Source organism: Miscanthus floridulus, chromosome 10 (genome assembly GCF_019320115.1).
Source record: "Miscanthus floridulus cultivar M001 chromosome 10, ASM1932011v1, whole genome shotgun sequence".
In the NCBI taxonomy this organism is placed as follows: Eukaryota; Viridiplantae; Streptophyta; class Magnoliopsida; order Poales; family Poaceae; genus Miscanthus; species Miscanthus floridulus.
This window is the reverse complement of record NC_089589.1, coordinates 20,781,283-20,799,887: the sequence shown is the minus strand read 5'-3', so window position 1 is coordinate 20,799,887 and position 18,605 is coordinate 20,781,283. Positions and strand designations below refer to the sequence as shown.

At 48.2% G+C, this 18,605-nt stretch overlaps 1 pseudogene; it reads left to right on the top strand.

The window, feature by feature from the left end:
* Positions 1 to 16,500: 16,500 nt before the first annotated feature.
* LOC136488156 (pollen-specific leucine-rich repeat extensin-like protein 3) lies at positions 16,501 to 17,471 on the top strand (annotated as a pseudogene).
* The last annotated feature ends 1,134 nt before the right edge of the window (positions 17,472 to 18,605 follow it).

Genomic DNA, 18,605 nt, shown 5'->3' with positions numbered 1-18,605 from the left:
GAGTGTCATGGTCATGACACTCGGCAAAGAAGTGAAAAAAATTCAATTTTTTTTTGGTTTTTAGTCTTCCATCGTTGCAAACAAGATATACATCATATATATATATATAACACAACTATATATCACACAAATATATACAAATGTATATCACAATCCACCACAAACACAAACATAGCATACAAGTATCACAATCTCGACTCCCAAGTCCAAAGTCCAAACACACAAGCATAGTTCACAAAGTTCACATGTGCATTATATCACAACAGCTGCCATTTGAAGCTCACGGCGATGGTCCGGGTTGGGATGGCCCAAAGTGCGATCCCGGCGACCCTCCGAGGTGGTTCGACGCCGCCCCCTGATTGATGCTACACAAAATAGAAGAGATTGCACGTGAGCGACAAGAGAATAGATAAATATGCAAGATAAATATCCGCCACTACCACCACCACCACCACCACATCACCGCCATCACCAAACACTTCACCACCAACACTTCACCACCACCACCACCACACCACCATCACCACATCACCATCATGACCACCACCACCACCACCACCACACCACCACCACCACCATGAGCACCACAACACCGTGACCACCACCACCAACACCACACCACCACCACCACCTGACCACCACACCACCACCACCACCACCACTAGGTTTCTCTAAGTTTTAGCATAGAAAGTAAAACTTTGTACTTATACTCACCGGGGTAGAATCAGGACGTTGTGGAGGTGGATCTAGAGCAAGCAGCATCTGTGGGATCGCCCAACCTTATTGCTGGCCAATTTGCTGCATGAACTTGATCATCTCGGCCATCTGCCGCTGATCTTGCTCCCGCTGGGCCTCCAAAGCCTGTAGCCTTTACCGCTCGACCTCCTGCTCGGCCTGCAGTTCCTGCACCTAGGCCTACAGCATTTGACCCCAATGTTTCAATAATGCATAGGTAAGGTATGTAAAAGTCAAAGAACAACGAATGAAACAGGAATGCTTACCTGGAGTGCCGACACCGCGGTCGGCCGTTGGCGTATGGGCACACTTGAGCTCTTGCTCGATGCTCGGAGCTGGTGGAGAGGAGGAGTAGAGGTCGTGTCGAGGACGCCGTCGCCAATCCAGAACCGCCCATGCTTCTTGCCTTGCTCTACCCTCATCACAAGCTGAGGATCAAGGTGCTCCTCGGTTCTCGGATCGTAGCCTGGCCCATGGATTGACCTTGCCACCTCCGTGTACGAAGAGAGGTGGGTGTGGACGCTGGAGTTGGTGTACGCCTAAACCGGGGCATCTAGGTCGTACTCGATGTCAGTCGTTGCCTTGCCCATGTGAGCCAGAGCATATGCCTTGAGTTGACCAACTGGCTGGCCACCGTGTGCATTCGACTACAAGAAAGACAACAACATGTGGTTAGAAATGATGCAGAATTGAGCGTGGCTAGATTAGAGCAATGGCAGAGACTAACATATGCCTTTGCATATTTGCTAAGGCTATGGCTGCCCTGATGGTGAGGTACACCTGGCATCTACAAATGCCTGTCACAGGCCTCCTTGTGCTTCTTCTGCCAGTCCCCGTCCAACCAGGTGTCCACAATATATTCCCAACAATCGGGGTGGGTGGCGCACCAGCTTGGAATCGCCTACAGGACATCAAGTCGACGACATATCAGAAGATCAAATTAGGCATACTTAATCTCAAAAGAAATGAATATTCATGTTTTATATTTACCTGTATGTACTGCTCCCTTATCAGCGTCATCCATCTTGCCTCCTCTTTGTTGACACGCCTGAGTAGGAACTTGGCGTTGTAGTCTATGTGGGCCTGGATGCGGGACTCGTAGTGCAAGTCCATGACACGCCTTTTATAGGAAGCGTAAGCCACCTGATACGCACTTTCCTCCTGTCCCTCCTGGATTTTGAAGAAGTCCCGCATAAAGACACGAGGTATCCATTATTTTATTTCAAGAATGTCCAATGAATGCAAGGAATTGAGGAATGTAGTGCAAGAAAGACTTACCCACAACTCCCTAATCACCCGATCTGCCTTGTTTCTACAGCGGATGCCATTATGATCTGGAGCATCCTGCATGAGGGCATAGTGGTCGAACGTCCAGGCCGGCTCCCAATCCTAATCTCCTTTCCTAACTAGGCCAAGGAAGTGTTCCTTGCATAGAAGTCTCCGGATGACATTCACATTGCGTGCCGGGGCCGCCTAGTCCACAAGCACCCAGTTCCTACACAAGTGGTCCACAATAGTTATTAGTTGTTATTATGATTTTTCAACATATCAAATGAAGAACATATGAAGTTACTTACTTATCACCCTCGGGTGCAATCAGTGGGCGCCTCTCAACAGGTATCGATCGCTTCGGGAGCTTTGCGGGACCTCGCTGGTAGGGCTTCGACGTACCAGAGGAAGTGGAACCCCCTACCGTCGCCGCCTCCTCGTCCTCCGTCGCTAGAACTGCCTCCTCATCCTCCGTCCGTGGACCCCCATCCCCGTCCACCGTGTGCTAAAGGTCGTCGTCGTGCACAGGGTTGCATGAGGAGCTGCGCCCGTGGTCAGTCAATGGCTCCCGCCTGGGCCTGCCTCTTGGCCTCCTCGGCCTCTCTGACGCCTCCGCCTCCTCAGCTGCTGCCATGTCCCTCCGGTTGGCGTAAACCAAGGGGTAGCTCCTCCTAGTGGGCCCCATCACCTGCAATTAAAAAGAGTAAACCAGTAAGTACAGATAAACGAGACGTACTTAGTAAGAGATGAAAAATAAAGAAAATGTAATTACAAAATAACATAGTATTACATGTATTTCTAATATTCTTCATGATCGGGATTATCTGGACGATAGGTATCGTCATCACTATCAAGATTGTCCAAATCCTCAACAGCCTCATCCTCATCGTTGTCATTGCCTAGTCGTAGTCCGTCAAGCATTTCCAAGTCCTTCGGATCATGCACCTCATTTGCAGCGTCCTCGTCAACAACCCATTCCTCATCTGCTTCCATTTCGATCTCTCCAGTTAAGTCTATCTCAAGCATCCCTAGTAGCCCCTCTTCTTGTTGATAGAACTCTCCATCATGCGTGTTTGGGTTCAAGTTGTAATCATCAGGGTTTGGGCAAGGTAATCTACCGTGTGGTGATACCTTGTGCACAATATACCAACCCTGAAGACGTGGGTCGGTTTTGCAAGCATATGGACAATAATAAACTTGTGTGGCTTATTGAGCCACAATATAGACATCTTCTCCTGGATAGAAGAAATCCTGTCGAGTTTTGACTATCCCAAGTTGATGGGACTTTCTGGATACTACAGGATCAAACCACTAGCATTTGAATATGACAGGATTAAGTGCTTTGGAACCATGGTAGTCAAGCTCGTATATTTCTTCAACTGTCCCATAATACTCCTCCTGATCAGTGCCCAGCGTAAATACTCTGGTATTCGTGGTCCTTGGATTGGGACGACTCTGCTCGTACCTTGTTGTGTGGAAGCGATATCCATTCACGTCATAAGCGTTAAATGACAAGACCTTATAGTCAAAGCCATTGGCCACCTATTGTAATTCAACACTTATAGACACATCTCTTTGGCACTGCAAGTTCAAGCAGGAGAGAAATGAAATCAGGCAACTTGGAACGTCAAACTTAGTAAGAGCTAAGTTGGCCGGTACCTTTTTTGGAACCATGTAATGAAATCAGGCAAACCATGTTGAAGAAGGGTCTCTCGTTCATGGTCAGAAGGTGGCCTTGAATGGTGCCAGGATTCATCAAAAAATTCTCTGCACCAACAAGGAACAATGTTGTTGGATGTACAAAAGTTACGGAGTATGTAACAAGTTCATTGAGAACTTACCGTAGATACGTTTCCACTTCGTCAAGGTTGGTCAACACGTAGAGCATGATCTTGAGCCACTCTTCATAGCTCAAGGTCTTTGTGGTCGCTCCACTTGCTCTCCCGCGTGGCCCTTTGAAAAGGCTAAGGGTCAATTCATTTTCATCCTCGTTGTACCGAGCGGGTGGATTATGCATGCTAGGAAGGTTCACATTATAGTATGTTGTTGTGAAGTTTGACACCTCCTCATGAATGAATGCCTCAGCAATGGAAGCCTCAATCCTGCCTTTGTTTCCACATTTCTTGCGAATAGTCTTTAGACATCTCTCGATTGGATAGCAGCAATGGTTCTGCACGGGCCCCCCCATTCGTGCCTCGGACGGGAGGTGCAAAATCAAATGCTGCATCGACAAGAAAAAGCTAGGTGGAAAGATCTTCTCCAACTTATAGAGCAACAGAGGTGCCGCTTTTTCCAACTCCTCAACCACTTTCACAGATACCTCCTTGGCACAAAGCTGGCGGAAGAAAAAGCTCAACTCTGCCAGCACCTTCCAGACATTCTCAGGGACGTAGCCTCGAACCATTGATGGTAGAAGCCGCTCAATCCATATGTGGTAGTCATGACTCTTCATCCCTAAGACTCGGCCAGTCTCTGGGTTCGCTCCCCTCCTCAGATTCGCTGCATACCCATCCGGGAACTTTAACGTCTGCATCCATTGTATCACTTCCATCCTGTGCTTCTTTTCTAAGACATAATCGGCCTTAGGCCTTTTCCATGGCTTGCCGTCTCTTGGAGGCAGCATCTCTAGCTTTGGTCTATCGCATAGCGTTGCCAGGTCCACTCTGGCCTTAGGGTTGTCCTTTGTCTTGTCAGGAATGTCCATGAGTGTTGCCCAAAGTGCTTCGACGACATTCTTCTTAGTGTGCATTACATCTATATTATGTGGAAGGAGAAGGTCATCAAAATAGGGAAGCCTCTCCAAGCCAGACTTATGAGTCCACATATGTTCGACACCATATCCCACAAAGCAATCTTTCTTTGGATTATCTTTCTTCCGACTATCTTTCTATGGATTGACCACGAGAGCATCTATCTGAGCATGAACCTAGGCACCAGTCATCTTTTGAGGTTTAGGGTCAGTCACCTTGACACCTTTCGTGAAGTTCTTGGTGTCTTGTCTGAATGCATGGTTAAGAGGGAGGAACTGTCGATGCTTGTCGAACGACGAAAACTTGCCACCCTTCTTCAACCAAATGAACTCTAGTGTTGTCTTGCATACCGGGCATGGGAACTTCCCGTGGACACACTAGGCGCTGAATATCCCATACGCCAGGAAGTCATGCATGGAGTACTGGTACCAAACATACATTTTAAAGTTTTTCTTTGTAGCTCGGTCGTAAGTCCATACCCCTTCATTCCAAGCACTGATCAATTCATCATAAACAGGCTCCATGTACACACCCATTTTGTTTCCCGGGTGTCCAGGAATTACCAACATCAAGAATATGTTTTGCCGTTGAAGGAGGACACCGAGGGGAGATTGAGGGGGATAGCGAACACGGGCCAACAAGTGTATGGGGCCGACATCATTCCATAAGGATTGAACCCATCTGTTGCCAGTGCAACACGTACATTATGGGCCCCAAGATCTTTGTCACGATGCCTGTGATTAAAGTTTTTCCATGCTTCACCATCAGCTAGATGTACCATCTTGTCAGGATTGTATCGAATGACATTCTTGTGCCATGTCATCTGTTTTGCAGACTCCTCGGTCATGAATAGCTGTTGGAGCCTCGGTATGATCGGAAGGTGCCGTAGGACTTTCATGGGGATCTCAAGCTGCTCCTTCTGGCCATCACCTTTGTCTACCTCCACATACCTAGAGGATTTACACTTTGGACAGTACTTTGCATCCTTGTGATCTTTCCTAAATAGGACGCACCCCTTCGGACAACAATGTATCTGCTCATACGGCATCTTAAGTGCACGAAGGAGTCTCTGTGACTAATAGAAGCTGCTCGGCAGAATATGACCCTCCGGAAGCAGCCCACCAATAACTACCAACATACCATCGAAGCAGGCTTGACTCATGTTGTACTAGGACTTCAACCCCATTAGGCATCCAATGGCATCCAGTTGACAAACCATTGCCTTCTCGTGTAGGAGCTTCTGTGCCGAAGACAACATTTGGTAGAACGCCTTTTCGGTTGGCTCTGGCTCCTCCTCCTCATCCTCCTTCTCCTCCTCCTCTGTAGGTCTTTCAGCGAACGTTGCTTCGTGAAAGTCACCTAACCATCCTGCTACCCTGCCATCAGCATCAAACGCCTCCAAGCGTGGTCTCACCACCTCCTCTCTAGTACAATGGGCTTCACCATGGAACACCCACCGGGTATAGTTTGGCGTAAATCCATACTTGCAAAGATGTTCCCCCATGATCTTCCTTGTTTTTCTTTTCCTGTTTCCGCATTCGCTACAGGGACAAAATGTGTCTCTCGCTCCATTAGCTGCCTTGCCAAATGCTTGGTTCAAGAAACCCTCGGTCTTGTCCATCCATTCAGGGGTGATTTCAGCCTGACTTGGGCGGCCCGTGTACATCCACTCACGGTTATCCATCCTCTAGCATATACATGAGCGAGTAATATAACCACCAATTGCATCTGAACAACGTGCCTACTGTCTAATGGGTGAGGATAGGTCCTAATCCCACCCGCGAATGCATAGATGAGGTTAGTTTACATGCTCTACTCCGATCCGAGATAGAATTTCGGCAGCACCTCCCCGCTGTTCTCCCGATACACGTCCTGGAAGGGAGAGTGTGTATCCAGAGAAGAACAGGGAGGTGGTGCCGAAACTCTGTCTCGGATAGAAGCCGAACATGAAAACTACCCCATCTATGCATCCGTGGGCTGTCCAAAAAAGTGGACAATCTGAAACAGATACGGTCTTAGATATGCGAAGATCCGCATACCTCCAACTATATATGTTTCGAACAGTAGATGCCTAACTAGGTTATACCGATCTACGACAACGATAAGGAAGAGAGGTTATTCATACCTAGTGTGGCAGTGGAGTCAGGCTAGCGGGGCAGTGGCGAAGCGACGCCGTGCAGGCAGGACCGCAGCGCCGACGAAGACGATCAAGGTCGCCTACGTACTTTGGGTCCCCTTCGATGGGTCCTGCTCTGCAAAAGAAGAATTATAATACTATAAGTTAAAAATTTCGGCAGAACCTCCCCTATACGGGGAGGTTTCCAAAACCTGCAAGAAAAAAGCCGGCACGATGGTTGATAGCATATATACGGCACGAAGGCCCACACATCCACATATGGCACGAAGGCCCACACATCCACATATGGCACGAAGGCCGTCAATGACATACAAGGCACGAAGGCCGACAACCGGGGGGCTTTATACCTTGGGTGGCGGTGGAGTCGGGCGACGCGGTGCCGGGGTCACCTTCGTCTCCAGCGAGGGGCGGGGACGACGGCGGGAACAAACGGCGAGGGGCGTGGCCGGTGGCCGAGGCTCCTCCTCCTCCCTTCTCCTTCCTCCTCCCTTCTCCTTCTCCCCCCTTCTCCTTCTTCCTTCTCCCTTCTCCTCTCCTCCACCTCCCTTCTCTCCTCTGCTCCCCTGCTCCTCCTCTCCTCCACTCTGATGGGTCAGGGGCGAGGGGCAGCCGGGCAGGGCACCACCGGCGGCGGAGCGGGGCTGGGGTGGGGCCGGCTATGGTGGCCGAGCGACGCCAAGTTGAGGCCGGGGCGGGGCCGGCTGCGGCGGCCGAGCGGCGCCGGGGCGGGGCCGGCTGGCTATGGCGTCGGAGCGGGGCCGGGGCTGCGGCCGCGGTCTGATGGCGGAGCGGGGCCGGGGCAGGGACGGTTGACTGCGGCGGCGGAGCGGGGCTGGGTCGGGGCCGGGGCTGCGGCGGCGGTCCGATGGCGGAGCGGGGCCGGGGCAGGGACGGTTGGCTGCGGTGGCGGAGCGGGGCCGGGGCAGTGTTGGTGATCACTCACATGTGGAGATGTCTGGGTTTTAGGCATCGTACATCATAACTTGCTCGGAAACTTCTAAATTTTTTACCACAACCTCTACATGCGATGACACGACATCTCGACAAGTTTTGTGGTTTTCGGACTTCGTTTGCATTTTGTATAATTAAAAAACACTTTTTTAACAAGTTGGTGGTCATGTTTCGTGAAACATATGTTCGAAATTTCACGAATGTCCCTGCACATGGCCTCAAAATACACTCAAAAACATGAATACCATTTTTTGAAACGCTAAATTCTAATATTTCATGCACCTGCAGTTCAAATTTACTTTTCGAGAAAAATTCAAGTAAACATAAAAAATTAAAAAATATACCAAAAAGTCATAGAAAAGTTCCAAATTGGAACATGTGCTTTTAGGTACTGTATAAATGCCACAGAAAAAATTTGAAAACAAAAATAAAAAAAATAAAAATACTTTGCAGAGTGTCGCAATTGGAACTCGGCAAAGGAACCTCTTTGCCGAGTGCCAGGCTTGCAGCACTCGGCAAAGACAGCACGTTTGCCGAGTGCTAACGGCCAGCACTCGGCAAAGGATGACGGAGGGGCCACCGGCGTCGTATGAGGTATTTTGCCGAGGGTTGTTCTTTGCCGAGTGCCTTACACTCGGCAAAGATGACGTTTACCGAGTGTCACTCTTTGCCGAGTGTTTGACACTCGGCAAAGACGGCCTTTGCCGAGTGCCTGGCTTTGCCGAGTGCGGCACTTGGCAAACTGTCTCTTTGCCGAGTGTCCGTGTTTCGACACTCGGCGAAGCTCCGAGCACTCAGCAAGGAGCGTGTCTCCCGTAGTGAGGGCTGGCACATTTTTTTTCATTTTTATATATCACTGTCGGTTTTCCAAAATAAACGGACAGTGATAACTAGGATCACTGTCGATTTCTTCTCATCACTGCCGATTTTTTGAAACCGACAGTGATGTTTATATATATTAAAAAAATTCTTTTATATACTGAATAAATAGAAGTGTATTCCTATGTCGAAATGGCTTGAAATTTTTTTGGCAAGCTTGTACACCCAAATTAAGATCTCACAAAGGATCATAGCTTTTTCTAATCATTTTTTTATTTATTATATTTTTTGTGTGCTGAATGAGGACAAAAGAGGGTGAATTTCATCTTGGACCCTATAGATTTTTTTCATTCACCTCTACAAAATTCTTATCCCTAGGGCACATTAGAGCCTATGTAAAAGTTTGGCACCATTCCTGGATCTTTTCGTGGTAGACTCAGTTCAACTTATAATTAATCGGTGTCGTCACGCGGAAATTCAATTAAACATCAGAAAGTAGCAAACCATCTCCGAAAAATCCCAAACTAGGTGTTTCCTTCGCACGTGGCACGTGCAAGCCTAAAAAAAGTTTGAGACCAATACGACACCGAAATGCGTATGAACCACAGAAACCTTGATAACTATATGTGTATAGTCATGGTTCGATGAAAAGGCAAATGTACCTCTGTGAAGCATGTATACTCTGCCTATGTCGAAATGACTTGAAATTTTTTGGCAAGCATGTACACCCAAATTAAGATCCCCACACAGGATCTTAGGTTTTTCTGATCATTTTTTTATTTATTATATTTTTCTATGTGCTGAATGAGACAAAAGAGGGTGAATTTCATCTTGGTCCCTATAGATTTTTTCATCCACCTCCACAAAATTCTTATTCCTAGGGCACATTAGAGCCTGTGTAAAAGTTTGGCACCATTCTGGATCTTTTCGTGGGTAGACTCAGTTCAACCTATAATTAATCTGTGTCGTTGCGTGGAAATTCAATTAAACCTCAGAAAGTAGCAAACCATCTCCTGAAAAATCCCAAACTTGGTGTTTCCTTCACACGTGGCACGTGCAAGCCTGAGAATAATTTTGAGACCAATACGACTACTGGAATGCGTATGAATCACAGAAACCTTAATAACCTATGTGTATAGTCATGGTTCGATGAAAAGGCAAATGTACCTCTGTGAAGCATGTATACTCCGCCTATGTCAAAATGGCTTGAAATTTTTTTGGCAAGCATGTACACCCAAATTAAGATCCCACACAGGATCTTAGGTTTTTCTGATCATTTTTTATTTATTATATGTTTCTGTGTGCTGAATCAGACAAAAGAGGGTGAATTTTATCTTGGTCCCTATAGATTTTTGCATCCACCTCCACAAAATTCTTATTCCTAGGCCACATTAGAGCCTGTGTAATAGTTTGGCACCATTCCGAATCTTTTCATGGGTAGACTCAGTTCAACCTATAATTAATAGGTGTCGTCGCGCAGAAATTCAATTAAACCTCAGAAAGTAGCAAACCATCTCCGGAAAATCCCAAACTTGGTGTTTCCTTCACACGTGGCACATGCAAGCCTGAGAATAATTTTGAGACCAATACGACATCGGAATGTATATTTCTAGTCGCCCAACAAATGTTACACGAATTACATGCATGACAATAATTAAACACACAAAGCCATACATATTAAAATTAGAACCCAATTAAACTACGACCTTGAAAACCTAGCTAAATAAACATTAATTACTATTGGAATCACTGCTGGGATCGATCGAGCCACGCACACTAACATGCCTCTATAGCCATATATGGTAATTGATGTCACGGATTATGTATCCGCTTGTATCGATGAAGTCGGCGAGAAATGCATCTCAAGCCTAACGAGAGTTTCGGCTATGTCCCGCTGCAGCTGCTCTAGCGTGGACACATCAATGACCTTTTTTGAGATTGTGTTGAAGAACGAGCAAAGCTTTATGATTGGGGCACGGACCTTTGGGGTGAGGATACCACATAGGGCAATAGGGGGCACCTGAGTCATAATGACATGACAGTTATGGGCCTTCATAGGGCCATAGTTGAACTTGAGTTCTCTCATGTTCACTAGCCTCTTCGGGTTCGCACAGTAGCCTGTCGGGACTTTGAGTTCATTGAAGAAAGAAATAAGCGGACGCTTTTCTTCCTTCTTCAATGTCCATGATGCAACCGGAAGTTCGAACTGGCCATTCTCTAGCTCCACGGGATGCAGCTCCTTCCTGATTCCCAAGTGTTGCATGTCTAGGCGTGTGGCTAGTGAATCCTTCGATGTCCCTCCGGTGTCCATCAATGTGTTAAGAGTGTTAGCGCACACATTTTTAGTGATGTGCATGGGATCAAGACAGTGTCGTACACTCAGAAATGGCCAGTAAGGTAGTTTCCAGAAAACCAATTTTTTCTTCCAAACGCTCCCATCAGGCGCTGCTACTGCATTGTCCCCTTCCCAAGGACAACCTCCAGTTTGTTGAGTTCTCGAAGTATCGCAGGCCCGACTCGATATTTTGGAGCTAAGTGTTTCTCAATAGTGCCATTGAAATCTTTTTTGTTCCTGCGGTAAGGGTGATCCTTAGGTAGGAACCTATGGTGTCCCATATAAACTACCTTTGAGTTATTTGACAGGTTTACCGCATCGGTGTCGTCCGAGCACTCGACACATCTAGTATAGCCTTTTGTCTTCTCTCCAGACAACGAACCTCGACCTGGCAGGTCAGTGATTGTAGCGATAAGTACTCTCTTGATCATGACATGTTCCTTTTTGTACTCGTCCCAAACATCCGGCACACCCTTTTCAAACATCTTCACTAGTTCATCGATCACTGGTTCCAGAAACACATCAATGTCATTCCCAGGTTGTCTTGGCCTTTGGATCAGTAGTGCCATCTGGATGTACGACCGCTTCATAGACCCAAGGTGGAAGGTTGTATATACAGAGTGTCACTGGTAGGTGCTATGATTGCTTCTAACCTGGTCGAAAGGATTCATCCCATCTGTGCTCAATGCAAACCAAAGGTGCCTTACCTCTCCACCGATGTCCTTATAGAACATAGTATTGACAGTCCTCCAGTCATGCCCATCAGCGAGGTGCCTCATCATTGTATCTTTCTTACACTCTTCACCATGCCAACGCAATAGCTTGGCTGACTTTGCACATGCAAACAGCCTATGCACCCGGAGAGCTATAGGGAAATACCAAACGACCTTTACGGGACCTCCTCTGGTCTTGGTACCCTCATCTGACGGCTCTTCCTTGTACCATGGAGCTTCACACTTGGGGCACTTGTCCAAGTCTTTGTATTTTTCTCCATGGTACAAGTATGCAATCATTGGAACACGTGTGGATGTTTTCAACCTCGAGGCCGATGGGGCAGATCATTTGCTTGGCCAAGTATGTCTTGTCTGGCAACTCATTTTTTTCTGGGAGCACTTTCCTTATTATACCTAACAACTGTTCGAAGCCTTTATCGTTCAATCCGTTTATCGATTTGAACTCTAACAGCATGATGTCGGCTTCCAGTTTACTCATTGGACAATTCCTATACAATGGTGTTTTGCCATCTTGTCTAATTTTCTCTAGCTTTCTCGGCTATCTTTCACTAAGACATCCGGTCTCTACATTACGTAGCAGCTGAGAAATGCCGTCGTTATCCTCGGTGTCGTCAGCTAGCGTATTCCTAAACACATTATTAACTGTGGCCATAGGTTCCGTGTTGACACCGGGTTCCTCGTCAGCATCGTGGATGGCTACGTCAGGCATGTCCACATCATCATCGTTTCCCTGCAGAACATTCACATCAACCTCACCATGCATAGTCCATATCGTATAGTTTGGCATGAACCCCCTGGTAATCAAGTGCGATCGTATAGACTCAATTTGACGAAAGTTCCTATGATTCTTGCAATCTTTGCATAGGAAGAAGACAGGGTTCCCATTCCTAGCATGGGCTTTGGCATCGGTGATAAACTGGCTGACGCCATGCATGTACCGCTTGTCCGGTCGGGACAGATGCATCCACTCTCGATCCATCTCTGCACAAAAAAAATACTGAGACAATAATTATAAAGAATTAATAAGAAATCAAGCTTCATGAACAACAATTGTAGCTCGAAAGTACCATTTTTGGAAAACATTATTCTACACTAATTATTGAAAAATTAAAATTGGTAGCCTCGACCCTGTAAATTGAAAATCGTAGTAAAAAACAATTATTGCACAATATTGAAGAACAACTATTCTACTCTACTTCTAAGAACTAATTATAGCATCACATACTAACAATGATGATCTTGACCACCATGGAATAATTAATTAGCTAGGAATTTAAATATGTTCATAGACACCAACCTTTTGGATAATGGATTCACCACAATTTGAGCCTTGCACAAATGTCCAATTGGAAAAATGCTCTCTAGAATGGAGAAAGAACTAGAACGAGAATCAAGCAATGTAGTCATCAAAACGAAGCTAATTAAGCAACAAAATCAAAGGAGCGGATGTTGGTTACTAACCATAAAGCAAAAAGATCAAGCCATTCTTCAAAATCCAAGCACTAGCTTCATGGTGAAGAGCAGCCGCAACAATGGAGGGAAGGGTCCAAACACGCGCCTCTGTTCTAGGGATGGAAGAGAGGAGAAAGGAGAGGACGACTGCTAGCCTTTTTGTGTTGTAGGCTTATCACCGTCGGTTCTTGGCTAGAACCGACAGTGATAGTGCCCAATCACTGTCGGCTTCTTGGCTTAAACCGGTAGTGATGAGTGCCCGCCAAAACACTGTCGGTTCAAGCAAAAAACCGGTAGTGATGTGGATCTTCACTGCCGATTTTAGCCCAGCATCAATCATTTTTTTATTTTCAAGTTCATAACCAGCAGTGAAGGTACATCACTGCCGGTTCTCACAAATCCGACAGTGATGAGGCCGTCAGTGATGTGCGAATCTGGCGTAGTGTAACGTAAAATGGTTCGACTAGATAAATCACAGCCTGCAAGGAAATTGCTACTTTAAGATGATGGGCTCAGCGAATAAGACAAAGGTAAAATATAAATGAAACACCTGCTGCATACTTGCATGCTGGCTAAAAGAAGATGATGCACTAATCTTCATTATGTCTTGTACCCATTAACTCTCATAGGAGTCAATGTGCCTAAAGAACAACACAGTCAAGATCATTACCATGATTTTGTTGCCGACTTTGGTCAAAATTGAGGCATTCTTACCTGAAAAACCATAAAAGAAAAGAAAATTCAATAACTCTTTCGCTGAGCATACATGTTCAGGAGACACTGAAGGAGACGTATGACAGAATTACCTCAGTTAACAATTTAGTGGGCATACATCTGGATGAAACTCACATTTTGGTTGGCGGCATTGACGCTTATGAAACTCACAGCTTGGTTGGCGGCATTGACGCTGAAGATGAGAAGGACAAATGGAGGCATAGACTGTGATATCATGGGGCTGGCAGCAGGCACAAACTCTGTAGATATTCCCTTGTTGGCAAATCGTCGAGCATCTTTGGAGCAATACCGCAATCACGAAATCATGGCAACTCGTCGAGCATCTTTGGAATCACGAAATCATGAAACCTGACAAATTGTAAACATCAACCTTAGGGATATTAACCTTTGGGATAGGAGAAAGTAGGAGACGACCACTTGCCTGGGCACTTGTCTGAGCGGAGGCCGGAGGGTGATGGCCGAGATGAGAGCGCGATGATTTTAAAGGCAGTGGCGGCAGATAGATGAAGCAGGCGGTAGATGAAGCAGTTTCTTGAGCATCCAGCGACTGGATCGAAAAAATGCAATGGAGCAGTTTCTTCAGCCTCTTCAGCATCCAACGATTGGATCGGATAAACGCCGGCATGATGAGATTGGATTGCATAAATGGAGCAGTACGTTGCAGGAGCATTAGTGAAGGGATTGTGGGTGAGGGGAGTGGAAGGGATTAGATGGAAGCAGAAAGCAGAAGAGGGAGAGGCACGGGAGTTCCAGCGTGCGTTCGAGGGAGGACCAGGAGAGTGTGTATTCGTGTGGGGGAGGACGACGCGAGTGCCTGCGAGGAGAGAAAGGCTGACCGATGGTTGTCTGCTGGTGTGGGCCAACGCTGACGTGGCTCGCTGAGAACGTAGGAAAATATGTTAATGTGGTTCTTCTATTTAGGTACAGGAGATATACACATGATTACTACTAAGGACAATCTCAGCTGGGTTTTCACAAGGGTTTCATTCTCATTTAAAATTATGACACATCAGCAAATTTGCGTAGTTGGCATGCATGGTATTTATAAGGAAAGAGAGAAACAGAGATTCGTTAGGATGAAACCCATCCATCACTTTTACTAACACAATATAAAATGTAGTGAAACCTCCACATTTACGTGAAACCTCCACAATTGCAAGGCTATATATTTTATATGCTACATTTGATCATACCACCATATCACAATTAAGTGATGTGACTAGCATACTATCATGAAATTGTGTAATGATATGGACTGTTGCATTCACTTGTAAAGTTGATGTGGCATTCTTGGTAACTATGCATTGAAACTTTGTATTGAGACTGACATAATAGCTACAATATTTGTTAAAATAATGATCGACAACCAACTAACTATTAATTAAGATTTATTAAAAATCTAGGGTACATCCGTACATGTTACACCATTGAATGACTTCGTTATCAAGAGCCTATTAGGGTAGTCTCAGCTCAGAAACTAAGATGATTTCTATGGGTATACATTACAACATCAATTAAGTAAAATGGTGATGTGTCACTTATACCAGAAAAACTATTGCTACGTGAGGAAGAAATATCAAAGTTGATTATACGAGAGAGAAAACGTGTGATTGAATAGAAACTATCTTGAAGGAACTATCCATTGGGAATACTATGATTTATTTATGTCTGTACGACTTAGCAAGTATGGAAACTATCTAATAATTCTAGGATAGGACTGTCCAAACAAAGCATGTATTTCCAAACATAAAGATTGAACACCACACTTAAGATAGTGAGCATAACGATGCCTTTGTGTATCTGGTCGGCCGTGGACCAGATCACATGCTTTGCCAGATCAGTCTCACAAAATTCTATGGGTTGAACGCGGAAGAATGGAAAGTTTGAATGGACTAAGCCATTTGTAATCAGATTGCAAAACTTCTTTTGGTACTTACAGTAGGAGCAGGGTTGGATGCAACGGTGGGGCGGGGGGGGGGGGGGGGGGGGGGGGGGCTCGAGCCCCTCTACCCATACCGGACCAGTGGAATCCCCTGGAGCCCCCATAAATTTTTTGGCAAAGTTCTATAGTGTAGGTGGGGCTGAGACTTAAGATCGAGCAGCAGTCAGAGGTATGTGTTGTTCAACCCCCTAAAATTTTTCCTAGATCCGCCGCTGAGTAGGAGGACACCCACACAAAAAAAATCAGGGCACTTTGCTTTGCTACATCTATCATGGTCACTATATGTGGTTAACACTGAAAACAGAACATATATCTTTTAGACAGGTGAACACAAAGACATCATTGGTAAAGAGAGGTCATGGAGATCCACCATGAGCACAACAGTGAAAACATGACTCCTGCCTAAACTTTCATATAATGCTAGTCACCTTCATCGAATCATGGGCACACAGCACACCGGCCAACAACCCATTGTCGATAAAGCATTTGAAGTCAGCACTAAGCAGGTAGAAAGGAAGTCCACTACAAAATGTTCTAATACCGAACTCAGTTGAAGCTTATAATTCCACAGGTAAACTCTTTTTACCCTACCAACCACAACACAACTCACAAATTGTTGCCTATATAAGCGTAGCCACCCCATGCACCAATGCAAAACCAAGCGATCTGCCAACATGGCACTAAAAAGAGCTTCCACGCATGCAGAAGCACTCATCAAGATGACATGCATGGTGGCACTCGTCGCCATCGCGCTGCTCACGCCATGCTGCGTGGCATCCTCGAGGTCACTGCTGCTGGTGTCCTCCTCATTCGCCGATGCACTGGAAGGCAGCCAGCTGGCCGGTGCCCCGGCGCCGGCGGCAGTGCTAGAGCCGCAGCCGCCGGCTGCGGATGCCGCAGCCCCGCCGGTGGGATCTCCGGAGTCCGACCCTGTCGTCGCCGCGCCGCCACCGTTGATGGGTCCCCACGGCCAGCACATGAAGAGCAAGCATAAGGGCAAGGACCACGAGAAGGCAGCGCCACCGAAGTCCAAGCACCACCACCCGAAGGCGCCGCCCAAGCACCACGGGCACCACGCGCCTCCAGAGCCTGAGCCGGAGCCCGAACCGGAACCAGCCGTTTCGCCACCCGCGCCGCCGCCGGAGCCGTACACAAAAGGTGCGCCGGCGGCCGACAGCCCCCACGGCCAGCAGAACCCGCCGTGGCCATTCCCGTGGCCGCGCCCGCCGGGCACTGGCCGCCGCTGCCGCCGTTCCCGCTCCACCCGCCGCCGCTGCCTGCATGGCCGCACTCGCAGCCGCACCCATGGAACAACCCATGGCCGCCCCTGCCTCCGTTCCACCCGCCGCCATTCCCGGTGTGGCCGCACCCCGGCCCGGGCGGCAAGTGGCCGCCGCTGCCTCCATTCCCGTTCCACCCACCGCCGGTGCCCGCGTGGCCGCACCCAGGGGGCAACTGGCCGCCGCTGCCGCCGTTTCCGTTCCACCCGCCGCCCATGCCAGCGTGGCCGTGGCCTCAAAATGCAGGAAACCCGTGGACGCCACCGTCCGCGTCCTTGCACGGCAGCGATGGCGTCCCTGCCACGACGGTGCAGCAGGACCCCAAGAACTGAGTCATCACTGACGCATGCGCGCGTGCTCTTTTGCCCGGATAACACGAGAGGAATTTTATATTACTATAGTCAATTTGTTTTCGCTAAGACCGTCTCCAACAGCGCACGCAAAAAGCGACCCAAACGCAAAATGCATCGTGCACAGTGTTTTTACGTCCCAAAATCACGATCCAACGGAGGGCGCATTCAAGCCAGCCATTTTGCGTAGCAGCGGTGTCGGAAGGCAAAAAAGCGTCGTCGTTCTCGACGACGCAAAACAGAGAGAGAGGGATTAGCGACCGACGCTAGGCCCGGCATAGGGGCAGGGCCGATGGAGGTCGGTGGAGGTGCGACTACCGTCGTGGAGTCCGGATCCGCCCGGCCACCATCTGAGGGAGCAGGGGTAGGCGGCATCGGGTAGGGGAGGGGTTGCGGTCGCCGATGGAGGTCGGTGGGAGTAGGGACAGGCGGCGTCGGGCAGGGGAGTGATGATCCCACCGGCGAGGTCCGCCGGCGGTGGAGCAGCGCCGCCGGCAAGGGCCGCTCGCCACCCGCGGAGAAGAGCGTGCCACCAGAGCTCGCCCGCACGGTGGCGGCGGGTCCAGATCTCGCCGGGCATAGCGACGCCAGGGCCGGAGCTTGGAGCAGCTCGCGGACGACGACGGCGAGGCGGGACCGCAACGCCGGTGGGCCTGTGGACGGGGGCGCTCGGCCAGGCGGCACCGCGGACGGGGGCGCTCTGCCAGGCGGGCCGGCGGACGGAGTTGCCGGCGACCCCGGCGCTCGGCGGCTCGGCGGGGAGGGAGGCGCTCCCATCAGCGGGCCTGCGAGAGGAGGAAGGGAAGAGGCGGCAGGGCTCGCGAGAGGACGAAGGAAAGAGGACGCTCTGTTGCGCCCGACGGTTGGAGAAGGGAGTTTATGGGTCACAGACCCTTTCATTGTGCGCAACCTAAACAGGGGAATGCGTCTTGTTTTTGGATTGGATCTGTTGGAGACAGTCTAAAGGAGAGATCGATCGATGATCGCATACGCTGTAAAAGTAATTATGATTTGTGGTAATTTGATCAGGCTCAAGAGCCATGATGACAATATGAATAAAATCAGACGAGAAGTTTAAAGTTCTTGCGATCATCCCTTCGACGATTCCAGGAAAAG